General features: G+C 41.6%; 1 pseudogene; it reads left to right on the top strand.

Moving 5' to 3' along the window:
• The first annotated feature begins 4,171 nt into the window (after positions 1-4,171).
• Positions 4,172-5,727, top strand: LOC114207256 (double-stranded RNA-binding protein Staufen homolog 1-like; annotated as a pseudogene).
• Positions 5,728-6,736: the final 1,009 nt, after the last annotated feature.

Below are 6,736 nucleotides of genomic sequence, written 5' to 3'. Positions count from 1 at the left end.
GCCAGAGCAACTTCTTTCAAGATACATCTCCAAAGGCAAGTGAAACAAAAGCAAAATGAAGTTTTGGGACTTCATCAAGATAAAAAGCTTCTTCACAGCAAAGGAAACAGTCAACTCATGGAATGGGAGAAGATATTTGCAAATGACACTACAGATAAAGGGCTGGTATCCAAGATCTATATAGAACTCAAACTCAACCCCCGAAAAACAAGTAAGCAAGTCAAAATTGGGCAGAAGACATGAATAGACACTTCTCTAAAGAAGACATACAAGTGGAGGGGGAGATGAACCATGAGAGACTATGGACTCTGAGAAACAAACTGAGGATTCTAGAGGGGAGGGGGTGGGGGGATGGGTTAGCCTGGTATTAAAGAGGGCATGTTCTGCACGGAGCACTGGGTGTTATATGCAAACAATGAATCATGGAACACTACATCAAAAACTAATGATGTAATGTGTGGTGGTTAACATAACATAATAATAAAAAATAAATAAAAAAAGACATACAAGCGGCCAACAGACACATGAAAAAATGTTCATCATCATTAGCCATCAGGGAAATTCAAATCAAAACCACATTGAGATACCACCTTACACCAGTTAGAATGGCAAAAATTGACAAGGCAAGAAACAACAAATGTTGGAGAGGTTGTAGAGAAAGGGGAACCCTCTAACACTGTTGGTGGGAATGCAAGTTGGTGCAGCCATTTGGGAAAGTGTGTGGCAGTTCCTCAAAAAATTAAAAATAGGGCTACCCTATGACCCAGCAATTGCACTTCTGGGTATTTACCCCAAAGACAGAGATGTACTGAAATGAAGGACCATATGCACCCAATGTTCACGATAGCAATGTCCACAATAGCCAAACTGTGGAAAGAGCCGAGATGCCCTTCAACAGATGAATGGATAAAGAAGATGTGGTCCATATATACAATGGAATATTACTCAACCATCAGAAAGCATGAATACCCAACTTTTACCTCAACATGGATGGGGCTGGAGGAGATTATGCTAAGTGAAATAAGTCAAGCAGAGAAAGTCAGTTAGCATATGATTTTACTTATTTGTGGAACATAAGGTATAGCATGGAGGACATTAGAAGAAGGAAGGGAAAAATGAAGGAGGGGAAATCGGAGGGGGAGACAAACCATGAGAGACTATAGACTCTGAGAAACAAACTGAGGGTTTTAGAGGGGAGGGGGGTGGAGGGGATAGGTTAGCCCCGTGATGGGTATTAAGGAGGACACATTGCAAGGAGCACTGGGTGTTGTATGCAAACAATGAATCATGGAACACTACATCAAAAACTAATGATGTACTGTATGGTGACTAACATAACATAGTAAAATTATATTAAATTAAAAAAAATCAGATGCAAAAAAAAAAAGAAAGAAAGAAAAATTAAAACAGAAAACTTCTTTCTTGCTCCTGGGAATGTTTTATGATGAAATCAGATAAATGGAAGTACAATGTAATTTAAAAAGTTGTAGGATATTTCTGGGCTTTAGGTTTTCCATTTATAAAATTAAAATATATTAACACCTATTTTACAGTAGCATCATTATGAGATTAGTGGACTATTCTTTTTTTTTTAAATGAAGTGCCACGTTTATTTATTTATTTATTTATTTATTAAGATTTTATTTATTTATTTGACAGAGAGAGAGAGCACGAGCACAAGTAGGCAGAGTGGAAGACAGAAGCAGACTTCCAGGTGAGTAGAGAGCCTGACATAGGGTTTGATCCCAGGACCCTAGGACCATGACCTGAGCTGAAGACAGACCCATAACCTACTGAGCCATCCAGGCACCCCTTCACCAGGTTATGAAGTAATACTTCTGGTAATATTACAAAACACAGTGGCTTTGGGATCCCATCCTTCTTGACTGTTGGAAACCAGTTTTTCACTAGTTTCTATAACACCAGATATTTCTGGGTACACCCTGGGGATAACCATAAGTAAAATCTAGTTATTCTTCACACCTTGATCATTCATCTGACTCAGGACTGATCTCTTTCCTCTTGGCATTCCTGTTTGCTTTGTTGTGACCATATGTATGAGTTCTACGCTGAAATTTTCCCTAGGGTATTTTTTTCCCATAGTATTTCAAAGCTTAGATGGACACTGTTTGTCTCTTTCCCAAATATATCATTTGAGGTCATGGTGGACCTTTGATATGACTCAGTGATAATGAAAAGTAAAACCTACACAGTAGCTTATAGTTAACGTTAATATGTCTCAATACTCATGGGTCAAGGCATGACAACATACATGTACTTATTAAAAAGTAGACTGGGTTCAGGTAGTTTGGGAGTTTCTGGGTAGGATAATTTTTATGGGATGCTCAAGGATAGATTCACTTAAAAATGGCATTTGAGTGTAGATTGGAAGGGCTAAGAAAATTAATTCTGTAGATAAATTGGGACAAAATGTTCTATGCAGAGGAAACAGGCAGTGCAAAGACTGAGTGGAAATCATGCTGGATTTTTTTTTTTTTGCATTTTTTAAATATTTTTTTTAAGTGGGGCTTGCCCATTTATGCCCAACGTGGGGCTTGAACTCTCAACCCCAAGATCAAGAGTCATATGTTTTACTGAATGAGCCAGCCAGATACCCCTTTTGTTTTTTACATTTAAAGCATTGTTTTTATTGTGGCAAAGTATTTATAACATAAAATCTTCAATTTAGTTCATTCTTAGGTATGCAATTCAGTGGGGTTTATATTTTATTGAAGTATAATGAACATACAGTGTTATATTAGTTCCAGGTATACAGTATAATGATTCAACAATTCTATACATTTTTCAGTGCTCATCCAGATAAGTGTACTCTTATTCCCTTCACCTATTTCACCCATTCCCCCTGCCCACCTCCCCTCTGGCAACCACTCATTTGTGTTCTGTTTTTAAGAATCTGTTTTTTGTTTGTTTGTTTGTCCCTTTTTTTCCCTTTTTCATCTGTGTCTTTTTTTTTCTTAAATTCCACATATGAGTGAAATCATAAGGTATTTGTCTTTCTCTGATGGACTTATTTCACTTTGCATTATACCTTCTAAGTCCATTTATGTTACTGCAAATGACAAGATATCATCCTTTTTTATGGCTGAGTAATAACCCATTCTTTTTCCAATCATTTATGGATGAATACTTCGATTGCTTCAATATCTTGGCCCTTGGGAATAACACACAATAAATATAGAGGTGCAGAGATCTTTCCAGATCTACTATTCAGAAAAAAATATGACTGCCCATTGACAATGTACCAAGTCACTCAAGAGCTCTGATGGAGATGTACAAGGAGACTGATGTTGTTTTCATGGCTGCTAATGCAACATCATTTCCAAAGCCCATGTATCAAGCAATAATTTTGACCTTCATGTCTTATTACTTTTAAAAAATGCATTTTGTGAGGCTATAGCTATCATAGTGAAATTTCTGTAAAATTGGTAGTAATGTCCCCACTTCATTTCTGATGTTATTTGCTTGAGTCCTCTATTTCTGTGTCAGTCTAGCTAAAGGTTTGTCAATTTTGTTGTTATTGTCAACGAATCAACTTGATTATTGATTTTATCTATTTTATATTTCATTTATCTCTATTTTTGTTTTTATTTTCCTTCCTCCACTAGCTTTGGCTCTAACTTCTTTTTCTACCTCCTCAAGGTGTAAATTCAGGTTGTTGATTTGAGTTAGGTCTCCTTTCCTTTATATTTTATTTAATGTAAACATTACAGCTATAAATTTCCCTCTTACCACTGTCTTCGTTGCATCCCGTAAGTTTCGATGTGTTGTGTTTTCATTTTTTCCAAGATATTTTAAAGTTTCCTTTATTGTTTCTTCGACCCGCTGATTAAAAGTGTTTTGTTTACTCTTAGCGTTTGCGCCAGCTGTAGCTGCGTCTAGCTCAGCTCCCCCTTCCTCCGACCCCTCTGCCCCGCGGCGCCCGCCTCCTCCATGGCCATTCCGCTTCTTCCTTCCGCCATTCCCTTCCTCCTCTCCCTTTTTCCCTCCTCCCTCTCCTCCTCGCCACCCTAGCTGCCCCCGCCGCTACCTCCACTGCCTAGGACCGCCGGCTGGGGGACAAGCCCAGGGCAACAGCCAGGAGTTTCCTAACCACATAACCTCTCAGAACTGAACCAAAACAGCATTATTCCCGGAACACCGCTGTTTAAGAAAGCATAACCCCTACTGTAGAACTAAATGCACTGTGCATGAAACTTGGAAAAAAAAAAAAAAAAAAACAATGTAGAAGCCTGTTGACCCTTACTCTAGGATGCAGTCCACCTATAACTACATGAGAGGAGGTGCTTATCCCCCAAGGTACTTTTACCCATTTCCAGTACCTCCTTTACTTTTTCAAGTTGAGCTTTCTGTGGGAGGAGAGCAGTTTAACGGGAAAGGCAAGAGGAGGCAGGTCGCGAGACAAGACACCGCTGCGAAAGCTATGCAGACCCTGCAGAATGAGCCCCCGTCTGCCCCTGCCGGAGAGGCAGGAGGGAAGGCAGCCAGGCGAGCAGGTGAATGGAAGAGAATCAGAAGAAAATCTCGGTAAATCGGAAATAAGTCAAATGCTTGAGATTGCACTTAAACGGAACTTGCCTGTGAATTTTGAGGTTGCCAGGGAGAGTGGACCACCCCCATTTGAAGAGCTTTGTGACAAGTTGGGGAGTTTGTGGGGGAAGGTGAAGGGAAGAGCAAGAAGATTTCAAAGAAAAACGCTACTATCGCCGTCCTCGAGGAGCTGAAGAAACTACCACCGCTGCCTACGGTCGAGCGAGTGAAGCCCAGAATCAAAAAGAAAACAAAATCCATAGTCAGGCTACAGAGCAGCACAGACTGCGGCCAGGGGATGAACCAATCAGCAGACTGGCCCAGATCCAGCAGGCGAAAAAGGAGAAGGAGCCAGAATACATGATCCTCACAGAGCGAGGCCTCCCGCGCTGCAGAGAGTTTGTGATGCAGGTGAAGGTGGGAAACCATACCACAGAAGGAACAGGCGCCAACAAGAAGGTGGCTAAATGCAACACAGCTGAGAACATGCTGGAGATCTTTGGTTTCAAAGTCCCACAGGCTCAGCCCACCAAACCAGCCCTCAAATCAGAGGAGAAGACACCAATAAAAAAACCAGGGGATGGAAGAAAAGTAACCTTTTTTGAACCTGGCTCTGGGGATGAAAATGGAATTAGCAATAAAGAGGATGAGTTCAGGATGCCTTATTTTAGTCATCAGCAGCTGCCCGCGGGGATTCTTCCCATGGTGCTCGAGGTTGCCCAGGCCGTAGGAATCAGTTAAGGACACCACGCCAAAGATTTCACCAGGGCAGCTCCAAATCCTGCCAAGGCCAGGGTAACTGCCATGATAGCCTGTGAGTTGTTGTATGGGGGCACCTTGCCCACAGCCTATACCATTTTAAAGAATAACATCTCTTCAGGCCAAGTACCCCATGGACCTCTTACAAGACCCTCTGAGCAGCTGGACTATCTTTCCAGAGTCCAGGGATTCCAGGTTGAATACAAAGACTTCCCCAAAAACAACAAGAACGAATTTGTATCTCTTATCAATTGCTCCTTTCAGCCACCTCTGATCAGCCACCGTATTGGAAAGGATGTAGAGTCCTGCCATGACATGGCTGCACTGAACATCTTAAAGTTGCTGTCTGAGTTGGACCAACCGAGTACAGAGATGCCAAGAACAGGAAATGGGCTAATGTCTGTGTGTGGGTGGTGCTGAACCTTTTCTGGCCACAAACAATTGTAAAACCCCAACATATATACTGAAAATACTGAAACTTTAGCTTTGAGAATTTGGAATTTCTGATACCTCCAGTGGGCTGAGAGACATGCTGGGTAAAGAACAGAGGCGGCAGTGGTGACGAAGCCGGTAACACAAGGAGGCGGTCTCGGCTGCGCTCGCAGGTGCTGTTTTGTCCTCACACACAGGCAGCTGCTTGGGGGGCACAGTGGGGTCTGCCAAGTGGCCCCGGACCCCTCCGTGCTTTGCTGTGGCCACTGCTCTTTAGGCTGTGTGAAGGAAACCGGGAACAGAGCACAACCCTTTCTCAGAGTGGCTCACTCAAACGCTTGGGACACACCCTGGACACTCACACCGGGGAGCGGGGCCGTAGATCAGCCCCAGAGCCGAAAGCACCAGAGAAAATCAAATGCTTCCTACTCAGTACCAACTAACTATTCTAGTGTGCTCTGGCCCCCACCTCCCGTGGCACCAACACTGTCATCACCACTGCTTTCTCTCCCAAAAGAGATAGATGTTCTTAGTTTTATTATTTTCTTTTGACTGAAATGACACTATATAAATTTTCATCTGAGAGTTTCTCAATTGTGTCTAGTTACATAGCACAGTTTAGAACCTTCTCTGAGACTGACTCTATCAGTAATCTAATCAGCAAAGATCACATCCATGTGTATGTGGTTACACGTTTTGATTTTATTGGGCTAACCCAGGACCATTTCAGTGATGCAAACTATGTGCCCTCTGGTTTAGCTGAAACAGTCCTGGACTTCTCAGAGTCCTTGATGAAGTCTCCCACAGTTGTATAAATAGGACAATTTAGGAATTTTAAACTTTAATGATCATTTGGTTCCTTTTCTATTTTATTTTTGTTAATGCAACAGAACTTAAACAAATGAACTTTGATCTTTGTTTTAAAGATTATTTAAAAAAATCATGTGTACATACATATGGCTCTTGAGGACACGTAGCTTTCACTACACTACAGGAT

This window comes from Eumetopias jubatus, unplaced genomic scaffold, assembly GCF_037043125.1.
Source record: "Eumetopias jubatus isolate StellerSeaLion01/CBP00866 unplaced genomic scaffold, mEumJub1_p1.0 scaffold_3, whole genome shotgun sequence".
Taxonomy (NCBI): Eukaryota; Metazoa; Chordata; class Mammalia; order Carnivora; family Otariidae; genus Eumetopias; species Eumetopias jubatus.
This window is presented reverse-complemented; position numbering and strand designations above follow the sequence as displayed.